At 46.1% G+C, this 19320-nt stretch overlaps 1 protein-coding gene across 3 annotated transcripts in view; it reads left to right on the forward strand.

Moving 5' to 3' along the window:
* Nucleotides 1-976: 976 nt before the first annotated feature.
* Nucleotides 977-19320, forward strand: part of ANKRD11 (ankyrin repeat domain 11) — a 1275279-nt gene continuing 1256935 nt past the window's right edge. For all 3 annotated transcript variants that reach the window (XM_085639477.1, XM_085639476.1, XM_085639475.1), the window contains exon 1: nucleotides 977-1405. The gene's annotated coding sequence lies outside the window, so the exon portion shown is untranslated. The remainder of the gene's footprint in view (nucleotides 1406-19320) is intronic.

The raw sequence follows: 19320 nt of genomic DNA on the forward strand, positions 1-19320 counted from the left end.
AAAGGTAGGGGCACCTCTGTCGTGTTTTCTTCGAACTTACCAGCCTTACATTTTTGGCATTTCCTGAATCCCTTGCTGTCACTTAGCTGTGTTGTGTTGTCTGTTGGGGAGTGCCTGTCACAATGATCTAGCTTTGCGAAAGGTGATTAAAGGCCCATTACCTAATTTTTGTTTTAGAATGGGATCACCCCGTAACACATACCAATGCCTCTGCATTATGGCTCTGATGTAGCAATGTTGTCTGTTATAACCTGTGATTAATCGAAATTTGGACTCAGCTTTTTCATCGGATGCCCTGATGCTCGATTTATTCCCAATAATCAGTTGTTCCCTTGGTTTCGTATTCTATCTAGATTTGCTGCTTTGGCTCATATTAACAGGTGTTAAGGGCGCTTTTGGTGGTGAGAACCTCGTGAGCTGCAGAGCCACGCCGCAATTAGCTGTCACTCTTCCGAAACGAAAGAAAATGAGCCGCACTTGCGGGTGAGTTTCCAACCTTTGCGGGGGTGGGCGGGTGTACACACACACATTACTCTTACGATTGCCACATTTGAAGATTCCGGTACAGTAAATCATTACCTTTCACTATAACAACCTTCTGGTAAGAAAGTTATAGGTCACAAAATAAACCAGTATACAAGTCAGCTGAACTATCACCTGTGAAGAAATAGAGTATATTTGTCATTCACTCTCTCAGATATGTGACCTGAGGACAGAAAGATTTACACAATATAATTTACGGAATGCCGCTTTCATTTAAAGGTTGCGTTTTCTGTTTTCGAAACAACCAATGAGAGCGTGGGACTTCTCATTCTAACCGACTCAACCAATGGAAAAACGAAACCATTCGTTAATAACAATAGCGTCACCCGCCACAACAACAGAATTCTACTTCGGGTCCAATGAGAGGCTTCTCAAACCAGCACTGTTGGTTCCGCCCCTTGGTGCCCCCGCACTTTGCCGTCTGCATGATGTCAACGCGTTCAGCTACGCAGCTCGCTAACGGAAACAGCCAATGGTAGTGGTTGACTCGCGAGACGACTGCCGCGCGCCAATCAGAGTGCTTGTTTCAAGACCCTTGCTGTGTCCTACTGCTCGGGCGATCGTGTTGTTGCGCGAGGCCGAGTGCGGGCGGTTAGCTATGGGTTCGTGGGGTGGCGGGGGGCGGAGCGAGGCGGAGCCGTAGGCGCTGTGAAGCCCCGGCGGGACCAGTGCAGCTCCCGGGACGTCCGGGGACCTCGGGCCAGCTGCCGGCCGCAGCCGCCTCTATGTGGGGCGAGGCCGCAGCGCAGAGTTTCCCCCCTCGTAGGCCTTGGCTGCGGAATTGCACCCCTGGATTGGATTTTAAGGAGTAACGGCGGAGAGGTGAACGGCGATCTGGTGAGCGTGGTCACTGATTGAACAGGTATGTGGTGATGGCAGTGTGAAGGCCGTGTGTTAACACCTACTCTAGAGTCTAAGATAACGAGGTTTATCTCCTTCGAGTAGGGACAGACTGTAGGTCAAAGGGTAGGAGAGGCAGTAGCCCCCTAGAGAGTACGTACAGTGTCATAGTTTGGTGTCAGGAAATCAACACTTTAGGGCCTGTGGAGGGGTTGCTGTTGGCAACACGTTCTTTAGATTGAGATGGAAGAATGGGAGCTAGAGTTGGTCAAAGGACGGTTGACAGAACCTGATCTAGAGAATTTCACAGGTTTTCATTATAACAAAAATGGGTCCGTTGTTTACTAATGGGTTGAAAGGCGCGTTTTGATAGAGGCTGGGCACCCTTCTAGAGGCACCTGTGGAGATTTGTCCGTAATAATGTGTCGTAACCGACCCCAGAATGACTTAGGCGAGTCCTATGTTTAGTTTGAGAATGCAATGCACACGAAAGACGTTTAAGCGTTCTCTTGTAAGAGGTCATCTTGTACATTTAGAAGGACAGAAACTACACATGTGTATGTAGGACGGTGCATGTCATATACCGAAACAATTAATACCCACTGTTCGATGTGTAAACTTACAGTTGGTGTAGTGGTGAGGGTTCCCTACCATAGTTCACATTGACGGGGCACTCCTTACTCCACATATGGTCTATGCTAATCTGACATGGTTTCTGATGTCTTTCGTCTAAATGGGTCTTTCGTCTAAATGGGTCGGAGTCAGCACAAAGTATTGCAAACAAATGGGTTTCATAGTAGCACTCTATCCACTGTCCACGCTGGGCTGCATATAATAGGTGCTTTTTAGGAGAGGGGAACGACAGGATGTTGTGAAGAGGGACAGAACATTTCTTAACATAAAAAGAAATGGGGGTTGATGGTATAGTTTGCGTACCTGACTCTCGAAGGCTCCCCTTGCAACTAAATATTTTATTTACCCATTAGTGCGGACTTGCCGAGTGTACGTGTATGTAAACACGTGTTGACAATACGTATGTTATTGAGTAAAACCTGTTCTGTCAACATTAAAAGATTAGTATCCGTAGCTGTATGTTCCTTGAGCACAGTGTTTTTGTAAGACAGTGTGGTAAATGCTTTTGTGTGTATGTTGTATATCTTTAAATTCGTATATATTCAAACGCAAGTGAGTCTCGTAGTGGAAGGGGTTTTGTTTTTAGACATACACTATTTCATGATCTTCTTGTAGTTGGGAAATGTGTTTGGCCCCAGCACAGGTAGCTCATCCGCCGCTTGTCTCGTGCATTGTACGCACGGATGCGGAGTGTGGTGAGCGAGGAGTGTTGTGGCATATTTCATCTCTCCACAGTCGGCTTCTCATTGTTTACGGTCTTTGCTTAACTCCTGTGTGGCTGACCTGCTCCAAACATTGAGTTGGTGCGTCATCCGTTTATTGGTTACCTTGAGAGGCAGGTCTGCATTGTCACGAATAACAAGTCTAGTGGTGGAGCTGTTGTGTCCATCTTTGATAGTGACTTGACGCTTTGAGCGCACGAGGTGGCGTGATCGTAGTTCTGGTTTCAGCAGTCTGAATGTTTTGATGCCGGTAACCCCTCCTCTTTAACGCTTCCAGCCTGAAACTGTTTCCTCTTCGTCTGGGACGGAGCAGTGTTCTAGCTAGACTCGTTTTACATTTCTGGCGCTAATGAAAATAAGTCTATGGAATGATGCACTTTTACTTTTAGCATTCAAGCGACATGGGGTTTTCGCAAGCATACTGAATTACCTTTTGGTTGCATGCATTTATGTCTCGTCGTTTTTTACTTAGTTCAATTACATCGACAGTGGATCATCTGGGATTCCTGTTCAAGAAAGGGGTGTATTGTTTTTAAAGAGCGCTTTGCGGATTAGGGAATATTCGAGCAGCACCCTCCAAGATGAATGCGTTTAGTTAGGCACTGCCAGCGCGTGGGGTCTCATATGCTCTTCAGTTTCATATTTGTTTCCTCCACAGTTACCGCTGTTGAAAAAAGTTAGCTAGCAGTTGAATGTTTGTGTTCAATGCGTTTTAAAGAGAGAAGTTTAGTAATTGTCGTTTGTGTTTAATCTAAACACTGATTGAGTTGACATGTCATTGCTTGAATACCTTGAAATGAGTTGTGGAAAACTGTATTTCCTGTTTAACTGCGCTCTATTCGAACAGTGGGCCGATTCGGTCAGAGAAGTAGTATCTTGTCATGATCACGGTTATCTGCTTTCTCCGTAACATAATTTGTTTCTCTTATCGATGCGCATTATTTATGCACTGGTTGCTGAGCCGCTACATGCAGTCAGTATTACCATCTGCAAATACCACAGTACCTTTGAGGGAGCCCAGAGTGCTCATGAATTGTTTGCTTGTTGTTGTTTAAAGTGAGCTAAAGTTATTGCATATTGCAAACTCCTGAAGTCTCTTTAGGAAATTAAATATTAGCAGACTGATACAATGCGCACAATAAAAAAGCTGAATTAAAAAAATGGAAAATATAAAATACTCTGTAAATGTTAAGAAATTAAAGGATAAAAAATTACGTTGGTATCCTTATCTTGATTTGTGGGAGTAGGGCAAATACAGCAAACAGTATGTGATTGGTGGCCTCAATTGTAGCATTACTACATTACTATTGGTCAACAAAAAAGAGGATGCATTATGAGCAAAGGAAAAAAGAATATGCTAAAGTCTAATTATTGCTTTGTGTTTTAGAAATAAAAGTACATTTTGAAAACCTAACCATTCCTTTACATTAAAGTAAAAAAAAAAAGTAGCTTTTGTTTGTGAATCATAGAATTTATGGTCACCGGCTTCCATTAAGGACAGTGGGGTCCACAGAAATCAAAAGGATAAGAACCACTGCATTAGAGAACATGCAAATGTTTTTTAGAAAGATAACTTAATTATGCACATGAGAATTGAACCCAGAAGGAATGAGCTCCTTGATGGAGATAGCTTTTTTTAAAATATACCCTTGGGCTAATTGGTTGATCCTAGAGGCAATGAGAAAGAAGCATTTCATGGATGTGCTATTTGATCTCTGTCCATCTTGAGGGTCATATGCTTGTTGATGACTTTTATGATGATACCCATTCTACATTAGCCATAGAGAAATATGTCCAGTAATAGTATTGATGTAAACAATTTATCATCAAAAGGCTGACATTCATTTCAGACTAAACCAGCACTGGTAAAAACAAAGGTTCTGTGTTTGGATGCCAGCCCTTTGCTTCGTCAATGGCTATTTTCTTTTATTTTTTTTTGTACTAAGTTTGTCACTTGAGCTTGCATCATGCTATAAACCAAAGGACTTCGTAATACGTCGCCAGCTGAACTGAAACTAAAACAAAGACTCCCAAAGCCCCACCTGAAAGGGTGAAAGGGCAGTGGGAAGAAGAGCCTTGAAATGTATTTCTGCACAGTTCTTTTACCCTCAACACAGACATGTAACTCTAGGATCCTAGCTCAAAATTACGTTTGTCCAGACAATTCTGTCTGGACAAACGGTTGCTGTTAAAACTTAGTCACAAGTTACAACTCCGCCATCATCTCATTTCCTCCCACAATGCAAACCCTGCTGATACCCCAGGGTTCTTTAATTACAACTATTGTCAAGAACAGTGCACGTTCCTTTTATACACATATGCTTCGCAGCACAGAGACGTATTTTCAAAGCCATGTTGAATTCTGTAAAAAAACAAAAACTGAAACTATAGTCGCTTCTTTTGTCTCTCTCGTCATCCTGATCAAGGTATATACCCAGTCGAGCACTCTTTTTATAGACCTGTTGAGCTCCTTAATTCTATTTCTTTATTATGCGCTTTTCAATGGTCGTTCGGTAATGAGAGACTCTCAGGTACATAGTCCCCTGCCCGTCCCCTGCCCACCCCCTCCCCACCGCACTGATTGGCAGATTCGGCACAGAAACTCAGTCTTAGTGTTTTGCTGCAACCTCCTCAGAATTAACCTTATCTAAACTCAACAGATGTTTCTGGTGCATTTTAGCAATCTTCTGTTTATTTTATGCATCTTGTTAGTATTTGTTGTCCAAGAATCTGGCCAGTCAGCTAAAAGAATCGCCTGTAATTCCTCTTGACATCACACCATCCATGGCTATTCATTTATTGTCCTGGGCACCGTTGCAAGCTCATGGAGCAGTGGCAGACCGCCTGCATCTCTCCAGACGTGCTGCAACAATCGCACGTATCCATGTCCATCGAGCAATCCTAATGCCTCATACACCTGCCATGGCCTAGTTGATGAGAGGAGTAGAAGAACACATTTTTCAAAAGTTAGGCTGGTTTCACCCCGTCAGCCTCGCCGTTTTGTTTCACGTGAATTGTGTTTTTCCAAGGTAATCTACACTTTGTTTTTTTGTGTTGTTAGTGTGTCTCCTACTTTATGAAGGTCAATCGGGAACAAACTGCATTCAGTTTGTACCGGTCAGAACTTGTTTATATTTTGTATATACAAATAATTCACATACTTGGATGAGAATGTGAGTTTTGATTGCAACTGCTGTATAGATCAGTGCACCTCGTGCTTTGTGCTCTTTAACCCAAAAAACAGAAATAAATGCAAAATGTTAACCTGGAACACACAGTATATGCTTAGGCAGCAAAGGCATTGTTTCAGGGAGTTTTTTTGGTGGGCGGGTGGTATTGTATTTGTGAATTTTTACGGTCCTTATTGACTTTCTATTTCACCTCATACTTTTTGAGGTTCACTTTGGGGTTTGATTATTTCTTGATAAAGTTTCAAATTGTATTTTGAGAAGATTGGCAACATTGACTTTTTTGTTGCTCAAAGTTGATTACTGCTGGGTATCTATTTTGCAGTCACCCAAAATTACTTTTAAGAGCCTCCAAGCACTACTTTTTTTTTTTTTATTATAACTTTCTAAAGTTCATCAAGATTGCAAAGTTGTTAAAATCTACATCATTTAGTTACAAAGAGAGAACTTGTTTGGGTCTTCAGAACCAACAGCAGCCTCTGTCACCACAGTGATCTGAACAAAGCGCCTGTGTTTGTATAAAAGTATAATGGAACTTGCACTAAATGGTGAACAGTTGGCCAAATTGATATTTAAAAATTACTTTTTATATAGCGCTTCATGCCACATTCCCTTCTTTCCTATTCTGTTAACATATTACTATTGCCTACTTTATTTGTACTCTGCGTACTCATTTTGCCTGAGTTGGCCTTACCTGTTTTGCTTCTAGATCACATTCGATGTTATCGGCAAGTGTTTGTCACAGAGACCTCTCCCCCTGCAGAAACAAATGGTGATGTGAAGCTCATCCTTCTGTTTTGTGAATTGAAAGTGATTTTCTGCGTGGATGGTGTGATAGACAATCCCAGCAGCTGAGGAAACTGTTTCATTGGAAATGACTGGAGTGTTACGTTCTTCTTTGATCTCTAATGCATTTAGGCCGAACCTGTGACCATTAATGTGCTGCATTCTCTATCTCTCAGAACGTATTGTTTACAATAAAGGGCTTTGAGTCTGACCATTTCTTATCATTTGTTGGCTTCATTGTCACTTTTGTTTGCTTTCTGTCTATGGAGTATTGACCAAGCACAGATTGTTTCAACCTAGTTGGTGGCCATCTGCTGCTTACGCTGCGATTGAGGTACTATTTCTCCTCCCTCCCTATTCCCACTCCCACTTTGGGTGGTGCATCTTTCCCCCTCCCACCCATCCTGTATTGCTGTCTCGGTCTGGTGCTCCCTATCTTGTTCCCTGCATCTCTTTCGTCTTGTTTTCCTCATGCCCCTCTTCTCATGCTGACCGTTGTTGTTGCTAATGTCCCCTGCACCTCCCTTTTGTGGATTTCCTCCTTCCGTTGTTGTTGCTCCCTTCATCCTCCTCCGTACTCCGCTTGTGTGGCTTGGTCCCCTGCCCTTTAAAAAAAAAAAAAAAACAATTGCACAGCAGCACAGGCTGCTGTGCCATATGAATTAAAGCATCACAGCGCGATCAACACTGGCTCCGTCACATAACTTGTTTCTTGACTTTAAACAATGTTCCATAGCAGCTGGTGCTACTGTGCACCATGTCTAAAAGCATTGCCAGAGCACATTGCATTGGCGAAACCTATTGGCTTTGTCCAATGTATTTTTTTTCCTCCTCCTTCTGCTCTTCAGGCTTATAAAGACCTGAGAGGGAGGACATGGTTTCATTGCCAAGTTACATGTGATTGCCCTTTTGCAGTGTAATTGGGTCACAGTACTTTCGGCAAGCAGTAAACTATTTATGTAGCTGTGAACTGGCTAGACACTTGTTTGTATGCGATGCCAGCAGTGTCTGATATTTGTTTTTTTAATGTATACAAATGAAGTCCGACTGGTTTTAAATCGGACTTTTTTGGGTGATTTATACTGTATAGCAATACCATGCTCAGTTGGTTCTTATAATGCACGTTCAGAACAAAGTGCACACATATATTGCTGCTTTTTCGGTCTTGCCTACCAGATAGTGCAAGCTTCCTGGTTGTGAAAGACCTATTGTGGCTTATCAAAACTTACATTGGGTTTAAAGTCCATCCATTGATTATATATAATCGGTCTTGGTCACTCATTTGCCTGCTTCTTATTCGAGGGCTATTCTTGCTAGACTTGTTTTTCTTTTAACACTCCAGGAGAGTGCATGTATGTTCTACCTCCTTTGTGTTCTGCTTCCAACCAAATACTCAAACCATCCTTGTGAGCTCTGTTTTCTCTCCTGCCTCACTTGTGTGCTGCTTCACTCACACTCAGTGTGGTTCTTCGCCTCCTATGCTGTTTCCGATCTCCTTCCCCACTCGGCTTTAATTGTTTTCTGCATATCCCAGTCCCACTTCGTTTCACCCCACCTGCTCCTAAGTTACTCGCCCATCCCCCACTTGCAGTATTCACCTTTTTACCTAGTTTTTGGAGTGCCTCACAGCGGACATGTCATCTTACCTTTTGTGTGCGTTTTTCCCCCCGATCTACGCTCAACCGCATCAGCACATTATAGACCGCATTGGCAAAGTAAGTAGGTTCAAGAGGTGACATTTTGTAATTCCACAAAGCAGTTGATCTGTGAACTTTTAATTACTAGATTATTGAGCTATTTCTGATGTTGAAAACAAATTGCAAGTTCTAAATAGGTTACAGCGTTCCTTGGTGCATAATTCTCAAATGGCCAATGCAGATGTGTTCAGAGGCAGGAAAGAGGCCACATTTAAGCTCTAAAGTTGATGTGGAGACCCACAGTGTTTGTCCAGATGGCATCTTATGTAGCAATAGCCTGTGGTAGGTTGAGGTAAGTAGTAGTTAAATAGGTTCCAATTGCTCATAATTGTTGCAGATTTGTTTAAGGTTGCTGTTGTGTTGGTCCTTGGTGATTTGTGTGGTAAAGAGATGACATTTGTCGTGCTATGCATTCTAATCTTCAGTTTTTAGTTCATGGATTGTCATTCAAGAGGCATTAAAATAGAAAATCCTAGTTGCTTTTTACGAAAGTTCTATATTAAGAAATACAGACTAATGATTAATACAATGCTACACATACTCTTTTTACACTTTCACCTACATCCTCTGCCCTTGCTTTGAAAATGCAGCCCATCGCCCATCTGGCGTCACTGTGGCCGATCATATTGAGATGGTACTGCTAAACTGTCCTACCCACCACCCTTGTTTTGGGCTACCTGAGCTGCATGTATCGCTAGCAGTTCTTTAATAACAGTGCTTTTAAAAAGGGATCTCCATCTCAAATGCTTGTTGACTTGCAGTTCTTTGTGCTGCTTTAGTTCCTTTAAGCGCTGGGGCCCTCTGGCCGATCCCTGCTCCGTCTTCAGCATTTTTGCTGCCCAATGACAAAGAATTTCCTCAGTTTCTTACCCTGTGAAGCAATTTGAAATTAACCTCATGAACGTCCATTCTGAATTTTGCATTCCTTGACCTGGAATTGCACATCGTGCCTCAGGGAAGCATGACTAGTTGTACAGCTGTGCTGTATTTTAGCATGGCTGTTTTCTGATGTAGGTTAATAGCCATATACGTTACTCTCTTCCAGGCGGGTCTTCACTTCGACAGACTGCTTGGCATTCAACTTGTTAGTGTTGTCCTGTAATGAGAAACATCATTTCGTATCTAACTTTCCTCATGATTATATTATCTGTAATCGTCCAGAGGCTTGTTTACTTGGGCTTAAGTCGCGCTAGCTCCATGATTGCCTTTTAGTTGGTATGTAGCCCATGCCGAAATGGGGCAAACTGATGTTTCTTCTCCCGTAGGAGATAGCAATGTAGCAAGTTTGACAGACCTGTTACGCAAATTTCGAATTCTACATATATCTTGTGCTATGTCGGTTTCATTAAAATTCTTGTGATTGATATTCGAATGAATCCAGGGAATATTGGTAGTGTTTGAAAGCAAGGTAAATACACTTGACACTTCGGAGCAAATTGGGAGCCTGCTTCGGTGTGTTGTGGACTTTTTTTCTTTTTTTTATATGCTGCGAATTTTAAGCGTAGCCATGGCCTCATGTATATTTTCTTTCCTGTTTCTATGGTAACTCGGCCTGGTGTGGAAAGACTGCTAATCAAGTGCTAGGGTACAATCCTTTTATTATGGGGCGCAGCATTTTAATCCCATGCAGTTTGTATGTAAAGCAACACTGCATGTCTGAGGCAGATAAAAAAAAAAAAAGGTGGTGGTGAGTTGTCACTCTCCTGTCGGTGTGAATGCGGTTTCTAAATGCGGCGGTGCTTTCCGTGTATATTTTAGACTTGGCACTCACGCCATTACCGTCTCGTGGACCTCGTAGATTATTCAGTTTTTCATTGTACTCCAGTAACTATTTGCCATAGTCTGCCAGTGTACCTTGTGAAATTTTTTGGAACGATTACATGTTTATATTGGTGTCCGGAAATGCCCCTCCACCCTCTGTTTCCTCTAGTTTGGTGCTGTTGCATTGAAAGACGCCAAGCAAGCCACGTGATAGCTGATTTCCAGAGTTTATTTCTGTGTTGTCGTAAAAGCGCTCTAGACATATTTGCACTACTGGTTTTGCTCCGGGTGTGGAAGTTTACTTGAGCCAGCATTGCTTTGAGTGCTATGGCTGTTCGCTTTTTAACTTATGCAGCACCCTCCTGTGGGACGTGGGGAGCAGAGCAGACACAAGCCTGCCCTTGCTTTCTATTATCACATTAGCTGGAATCGACTGTTCTGTTATTTATTAAGTTTGCCTCACCCACTTCGTTGTCTCCTTGAGAGGTTTGTATTTAGTTTTTTGTTTGTTTTAATACCGTTTCTAATGACTTTGTAAGAAAGCTCCTGCCAGGCTCTGCAAGAATGCGTATTTGTTAGGCATTTGCTGTTAACAATCTCTGGGCCTGTCCCGGCTGTTTGTGCTAGTCTTCTATGTTTAGTTTAGCTATTTCATAAAATTCCACAGAAAAGTCATACAGCAACGATTTGCCATCCCCAGGTAATGTACTTGCATAAGGACTCCCTTTGTGTAAGACCTGCAAAAGAATTAAGGACTCCTTAACGTGTTTAGTGTTCACTCAAATAGGTAAACCAAAGGGAGCCTGTCTATTCTAATAATTGAAGACTTAAGGTGGAATTACACTTACTCACGGAAAGAACAGTTGTTTAGTTCTAGGGGTGATTGCTTCCAATCTGCTGCTTATGCATCACACTGAGTGTACGTTCCTGGCATGTGTGATCAGGCATGGGGCATGGTGTTTATCTCCTCTCTCCAAGTTTGCAGATAATCCATCTTTTTCAAGATAAGTGGTAGAATTCTCGTTTTTTTAAGATTAATTGAGGGGCACCTAGGCTTTCACGTACGCAGTATCCTCACAGATAAACAAAAGTCTTAAGGCCGGACCGTGTAGACCTCTGGGGCAGTGCTTTGAATGGGAAAATAGTAGTGCCGGTACTCCCCAGATTAAGTGAGGTGCATTGTCTTGACGTCCATCAGTGTCTGGTGAGCTTTGACCAAGAAGCTACATTTTACAGCACAGTGTTTCTGTAAATTTACAAAAATTGCTGTAGATCTTGAAAGGGCACCATGCAGAGATCTAGCAGTCTGATTTTACAACACTTCAGTGCGGTTTGCCAGTACCACCACACTAGGAATAGAGCCTGGTAAATTATGTTTTATAATTTTATAATAACTATCGCTCTTTAATGGTCTTCAATGCTGGACTAATCTTGTGGCTGCCTGGCATTCTGGCACTATCGGATGGGACATTACATGGGCTTTGTATATTGGTAACTATCTGTTTATCAAAGGGCTTAAAAATATCTAATTTTATACAAAATGCTGTGCAGAGCCGCTCGTACACCACAGTGATTAGTCAGACACTACCAATTTTTATTTGCATTTTTTAGATTTATTCTTGAGAAAAATCATGTTCCTTAGTTAACGCAATTTACTCTAGATTATCTGAGCCACCCAGCGTATTAAACTGCACTCGTTTTTAATGTAGCACTTTTTGCAAAGTTCTTCCAGTTTCGTAGTTGTGCTAGTGAGAGCTACAGTTCACTAAAAGCAATCTCAATGGTAAGGTTTTGATCTGAATCGGATAAATTAAAGGCTGATGCCACCCTACCAGGATTCCAAATCCATGGATGAAAATAGATTTCTGCAGTAGACTGACGAATTATCTCTTCCCTATAATATTGGAAAGTGATTTTCTCGATCCTGAGCATGTATGTAAATAGACTTAGGGAACCTACTTGCTACCCCCGCCTTTGACCTCCACATCTTCCAGTGAAGCTGTGCCCACCTTGTGCAAAGAGGGTAAGGAGACTCTCAGGTCTGTGAATTCTAAAGGTGTGATTGGCTGTGAAGAAATTACATCTGCGGTATCAATCACAATTGAAGTTTAAGCTGGGGCTTGAGGTCACTGTAAGCACACCATGGGGATCAAATTGAGACGTGTTGGTACCCAGTGAGTACCGGCCCATTTAAAGCACTGCTCTGGAGTTGGTAGCGTACCTCTTCATGGGACCGATTAACTTCCCTCCCTGCCTGGGTTGGGAGGTTTGGATTTTTAAAGGGCCCAGCTAGAGAAAGCTTTAGTTGTTTGCACGTAGACCTGATGTTTTCAGTCCATAATATAAACTTGAGTAGGACTTTATGCCAGCACCTGGCTCATTAAAGGATTACTTTTTAGGTCTCGCCTGAGCCAGCGCATGCGCTGCGAGACATTTAGTAAGTGGCTTTTAAAAGAGCTGCCACACGCTTTTGATGGCCTAGCGCTTGCGGATACGCGCGCAGCTGCCAACTTTGCCACTCGTGTGCTTTTTAAAATGTTTCATTTAACACGCGCGCACACACACACACACACACACACACACACACACACACACACCACCCCCACACACACACCGCCCACACACACACACCACGCCCCCCCCCCCCGGCTTTGTTCCACACTTTTGCTCGCGCATACAACTCCCACACCACAGATCGCCGCTCGTGCGCGGCCAATGCTTGTTCTCAAATACCTTTAATATTTAAGAAATTGCATTGTTTTTGAAAGTCTCGCTGCTTCAGGGCTCCAGCGTACACTCACCGTGTTATTACACCGGTTCTAATAATTGTTTGCCTTGTTGACATTCAGTCTGTTTCTTTTTAAAAAACCACCATTTTTGGGCAACAGGTGGATTGTCTTTGGCATAACCCTAATTGGACTACAAATCGATACATTCCATGTGATCGGTGCTTCTCAAGTCGCCACGCATTGAGCGTTTCTCTGCCACTGGGCTCCAGTACACCCGGACCAGCTAATTAGCCGACAGGTGCTAATCGTGCATTACTAATTAAGTGCCTTGTCATCATGTGCAGCTCCTCAATACCCGCCTCCCCCCCTCGAGAGCTCGCGTTTCATTGAGAGAGCCGCGCCAAGAGAGGCAAGACGCGTTAGCAACCCACTGCGCATTCTTTTTGATTCACTCCCTTTGCTGACTGTGCGTGTGATCCCTCACATATGGTTGTGAAATCATCTCTGCTGCTGCATAGGTTTTCTGGGGTCTGGTCTACAAGTGTTTCTCCCAGCGCGATTTTCCCGCTGCTGAATTCTTTCACATCTGACATTTTATTTTAGTGGGCTGCAGGTGCCTGGAGTCACTCTACGCTCTGGCAGCCTGTCTCCAATGTTGGTTACTCGCGGCGCCCAATTAACAATGGGCTCTCCAAACATCTGTTGACCTTCAGGTGGCAGGAGTTACTCTACGCTCCGGCACTATTTCTACATGCTTATACACTCTTTTTCTCTGTAAGATAAGCGCAGAATGTATTCTAATCTAATGTATTACCTCCCGCTTCTCTCCGCACTCCTCCATGCATACAAGCGCCCCAGATACCCTATCAACACTCACCCATCTCTGCCGGTGTTCTTTCCTTTCCCCGGTCGGTTCCCTTCGTCCTGCGGGCAATATGTCGGAAAGAGACGGCAACCCAGAGGAATCGCTACGAAGCCAATGCGTGAACTTCTCCGAAGTAAGCTGAACGTTTCCGATATATTTGGCATCTCATTCAGTTTTGGATATCCGTTAATCTATTTCCTTCACCCTCGACTCCCCCCCCCCCCCCCCCCCTCTTTTCTTCTCGCCCCCCCTTATCTGCCTTCCTTTCTATAGTTCTACATAAAGGTTACCATTTCCTTCTTCTAAGGCTATATTCCGCTTTCACTCCCTCTCCTTTTCCCTTTCGTGCTCCCTGTTTGTCACACTCAATCGCTTTTCTTCTCTTTCCTTTCTATCTTCTCCTTACTTTCCCTCTACTCATTTATGCACCTGTTGGACCTGTCAGCCCTTTGGGTGGTCCCTCCTCATCATTATTTATTTTGTCCCACTTTTGCCTCAAACCCTGTTTGAATTTTTCCTTTTTGGGAACCACCAGACTTTTTCGTGTTGCTGCAGATTCAGGGAGCCATTTTATCTACCCCTGAAACTTCTGCCTGAGGGCCTGGAGCACAAAATGGTGGCCACCTGTGACATCACCAGCATCCACTGGAACATACCAGCACCTTCCAGAACATTCCAGGAGATTCCAGAACCCTGTGACCGTTGGAGGCGGTTTAGAATGTTGGGAGGTTAAGACAGAGTGTTGGCAGTTGGAGCTGGCAGTTGGCACCTGACTGGTGAAGAGAGAGGAGCACAACAGTGAAGGAGGAAGGAGTGAAGCAGCAGGGGTGGAAACTTGTGCCTGGAGTGGGGTCCATAAACCCACCCTTGATACTTGTCCCTACTGATGGATCCCAGCCTATAGCCCTGTGTGGGAAGAAGACAGAAAAACTCATCCTAAGGACCTGAACAGCAGGAACAGGCCTTAGAAGCAGAAAGCAGCAAGATCCTGACCTGGAAACTGGTTTCCCTGGAGTCCGGCGTCGAGTAGCCTAAGACCTGGAGCCCGAGGTGGAGAAGCGGCGCTGACTGAAGAAGCAGACGTCGTACCCGGAGCCGCCTGAGGTCGTGAGAGGGCGCCGACGGAGGTCGTGAGGAATTCCAGAGGTCGAGGAGGAAGTGAACCGAGGTCGAGCGAGCGGCGTCATCGGAGGAGTGAAGTCCGCCCTCCGGAGTCGTCGGAGACCGAGGTAGAGGTGAACCGGAGGTCGGGAGTGAGGATCGCACTCCGGAGTCGCCCGGAACCTGAGAGGAGGAGCACCGGAGGTCGGGGGTGAGGATCGCACCCCGGAGTCGCCGGAAGTCGACATCGAGGCCAGGCCGGCCGACGTCATCGGAGCCGAGAGCGCCATCGGACCGGAGCCGCCCGAAGTCGACACCGAGTAGAGACTGCCCGACGCCGTCGAATCGGAGGTCGAGATTGAACCGAGGCCGCCGACATCGGACCGGAACCGCCTACCGGCGTCGTCAAAGAACTGACATTGTGCCGAGGCCGCCGAGACCGAACCGGAACCGCCTCACGGCGTCGACACGACTCCAGCGGCGTCGGAACATCAGAAAAAGGGCAGTAAGTGGAGTAGAGGGCGCCTAAGGCCCTGTGGAGACCTGAGAGACTGCTCTAAGGGGCTAGGGAGGTGCTGAAACCAACCTGACTGTGCCTGGGGTGAACTGGGACTAACCTAGAGAGGTGGTGTGGAGAGAGACAGCCAGGGCACTGGTATTCCCCCCCCTTTGATCTACCTCAGTTTAGGCCTCAGCCTTGTCTCAGCCAGGGAGTAGCCCCCCTCAAGCCTTCCACAACCCTACAAGCTGTGCCGGGGCCAAATCAGCCCTTAGGAATTGAAATGTCAACTGATTACATGAGTGTTGCTGTATACTTTTAATTATTTATTGGGGGTACTGTATTTATTGAGTTTTTACCTATTTATTGCTTCACTATATTTATAGGTCCACAGGACTTGATGGTGTACAATATTTATTGGTACAGTATTTATTGCCTCAGAATATTTAATTGCCTGTATTACCTGCACTGATATTTATGTCCCTTGTATTTATGATCACCCCTATTTATTGAATCTTCAGATAATATTTATTTAACCTGCACTATTTAAAATTGTATATTGTGATTGACCTATTTATTTTTCCAATCAGCAACTAAGAGAAAAAGATAAAGAAGAATATTTTCATAATTTTTACGGTGTAGAGTCGTTTTTGGAACGGATGCACGCATGGTTATTGTATGGGTATATTGTATGCTTAGCACGGTGCCTGTTTCCTGACCACTCGAGCCAAGCTACCACAGTGTGTTCGGGGAGTCCACCACCACCCTGCGGAGTGGGAGTGGGCTGTTTCCAACATAAATTGGTGTTCAGCGGTGGGATTGAGCTGTGCCTACGTATACTCAACAATAACTGTGGGTAGTCCATAGGCCTACACCGGGAGTTTTCTCAAAAGCGGCCTTCCTAATTGTGGGTTTTTGTTTTTTCCAAATTTACTCTGGTGGTGGGAGGAGGTATTATTAAAGGTACCCCCCTGCATTGTTACTGCACAAAACCTGTCCTCTAACCTGAGTGGGCAAGATGGAGTTTGTACTAGAAAATCTAGAAACCTACACTGTGGCCCAACTCAGGGAGTTTTGCCAGCGGGAGGGGGTGTACTGTCCCCCAGGAGCAAAGAAGGGTGCACTCCAAACCAGCTTAAGGGCTTGGGGGGAGGCACGCCGAGAAAGCAAGGCTGAGGAGGAAGACAGGGATGGAGAGCCTGACCCTGAGGGGGCTGAGATGTACCAACCTGAGGTGGGGAACCTGTCAGCAGGGCCCAGAACCATTTCTAGGAAGGGCAGCAGTGCCTCTAGCGGTGGCTTGTCTGAAGTGGAGCTAACGGACCGGAGGGAGAAAAGACAGCTCACATGGGACTTAGCAAGGCTGGAAAAGGAAAAGGAGGAGCAGAGGATAGCCCACGAATTGCGACTGAAAGAAATAGATCTTCAGATCTTGAGAATCGGGGCACAACCTGTTCCTAATGGTGGCAGCCAAACCCAAGAGATCACCAGGGAATCCAAACCTTACCTGCCAAAGGACATAGTGGCTAGCTATGGAGTGGGCGACGATATCGCCAAGTGGCTAGCGGCCTATGAGGTCTCACTGAGGGCCCATGGGGTTCCGGAGAAGTACTGGGGAGGGGGATTGTATAAGTACATGCCTCCAGCTGGTAGGGATGCTTTATTGGCCCTCGAGGAGGATGAGCAGACCCACTACCCCACCATGAAACTGGCGCTCATCAGAAAGTTTGGACTAACACCTGAAAAGTACAGACAGAAGTTCAGGGGTAGTCACAAGCTGGGCACGCAGAATTGGGTGGACTTCCTGGACTATGCGAAGAAGGCAATGGAAGGTTGGATTCAGGGCAGTGAAGTGAGGAACTACGAGGAGTTGTTTGACCTAGTACTGAAGGAACACCTGCTCGAGAAATGTTTCCCTGAACTGCGGCAACACCTGGTGGATAGCAAGCTGACCAGTCCCCGGAAGCTTGCTGAGGAGGCGGACATTTGGGCTAGTACCCGGGTGTCCACAAGGGGGACTGGAGGGGATACTCAAAAGGCCGGACAGGGCGCCCCCCAGAAGAAAGAGGGAGGAGAAAAGAAAAAGGAGTTCTCCAAAGGCCCCCAAAATAACTTCCAAGGGAAGGGAACAGGATTCACCTCTAAGGCTAACCCGCCCAGAAACCCTAATCCTGGCCAGAGTCAGCAGCCAAGGGTTGTCCATTGCTACGAGTGCGGTGGCGTTGGACACTATAAAGGAGATCCGAAGTGCCAGAAACGACCACCCCCTCCCACAGGAGGAAAGACCCCCGGAGTAGCTAGTGCAGTGCTCGGGGAGGAGATGCCCTTAACTAAGGGAAGGGAGTGGGCGGGTGTCACTTTAGTGTCCCTGGGAGAACGGGAGATGGTTCCTAAGATCCAGGTGCCCGCAAATACCGCAAAGTATGGGCAATGGGTCACCATCAACGGCCAAAGAGGGGAGGCTCTGAGAGACACAGGAGCCAGTATGACTATGGTGCGTAGCCAACTGGTGTCTCCAGAGCAGGTAATTCCCGATGTACTCCACCCAGCCGCGATGGCTGACGGCAGAACAGGCCACTATCCCGTGGCCGAGGTTCCCTTTGAATGGGGGGGGGTTGCAGGTTCACTTCGAGTTGCCGTAAGCCCTGCCGTGCCAGTCGATTGTCTGCTGGGGAATGACATGGAGCACAACGCTTGGAAAGAGGTGGAATACCGGACTCACACCGAGATGCTGGGTACACCTGACTGGGCCTGTGTTAGCACAAGGTCCACGACTACCCGAAGAGGGAGTTCATTCCGGCTGGAGCCTGGAACAAAGGCCCAGCCAGCTGCCAGTCAAGGGAAGAACCGAGGACAGGAGGAGCCTGCCTCGGCGTCCCCACCCCGTAGGACGGATAGGCCACCGGAGGTGGTGGACCAGGAGTCTGCGGTGGGGGACGTTACCAACCTGGAGGACCTACCCATCCCGGCCGAGTGGCACGTGGAGGGAGGCCCGTCCAGGGAGGAATTCTGCCAGGGCCAAAGGGAGTGCCCTACCCTTGAGGGGCTGAGGCGACAGGCCGAAGCCCAGGCAGCAGGGAACGTTGAAGGGAACTACAGTGTTTACTGGGAGGATGGCCTCCTCTACAGTGAACCCAAGGCACCCCTACATGGATCGTCACGAGCCTTGGTAGTTCCTCAACGTTATCGAGCCTTCCTTCTGGAGTTGGCTCACGAGATACCATTGGCAGGACACCTGGGGCAAGACAAGACCTTCGCCCGTCTTGTCCCACACTTTTATTGGCCTCAGATGAAAGTGTCGTCCGATACCTACTGCCGGACATGTGTGTCTTGCCAAGCCGGTGGGAAAACAGGGGTGAAGCTGAAAGCTCCCCTGGAACCACTTCCTGTCGTTAGCACCCCCTTTGAAAGGGTGGGCATCGACATTGTGGGTCCATTAGATCCGCCGACTACAGCTGGTCACAGGTTTATCCTGGTCCTGGTGGATCATGCCACACGGTACCCAGAGGCAATACCTCTGAGGACCATAACAGCACCTGTTGTGGCTAGGGCCCTGATGGGAATCTTTACCCGAGTGGGTTTTCCCAAGGAAGTTGTGTCCGACAGGGGGACCAACTTCATGTCAGCGTACATGCGGGCGATGTGGAAGGAGTGTGGAGTGACCTACCGGTTCACAACTCCTTACCACCCCCAGACAAATGGTCTGGTGGAGAGGTTTAACAAAACCTTGAAGGGCATGATCAGAAGTCTGCCTGAAAGCCTGCGGAGGAAATGGGACGTCCTCCTACCCTGTTTACTTTTTTCCTACAGGGAAGTGCCACAGAAGGGAGTGGGCTTCAGCCCCTTCGAGCTTCTGTATGGGCACCCTGTACGTGGACCTCTCAACCTGGTGAGAGACGGATGGGAAAGAACTCCCAGAAAGCTTCCCCAGGATGTGGTGAGCTACATGCTGGCCT

The sequence above is a fragment of the Triturus cristatus genome, chromosome 12 (assembly GCF_964204655.1).
Source record: "Triturus cristatus chromosome 12, aTriCri1.1, whole genome shotgun sequence".
Classification (NCBI taxonomy): domain Eukaryota; kingdom Metazoa; phylum Chordata; class Amphibia; order Caudata; family Salamandridae; genus Triturus; species Triturus cristatus.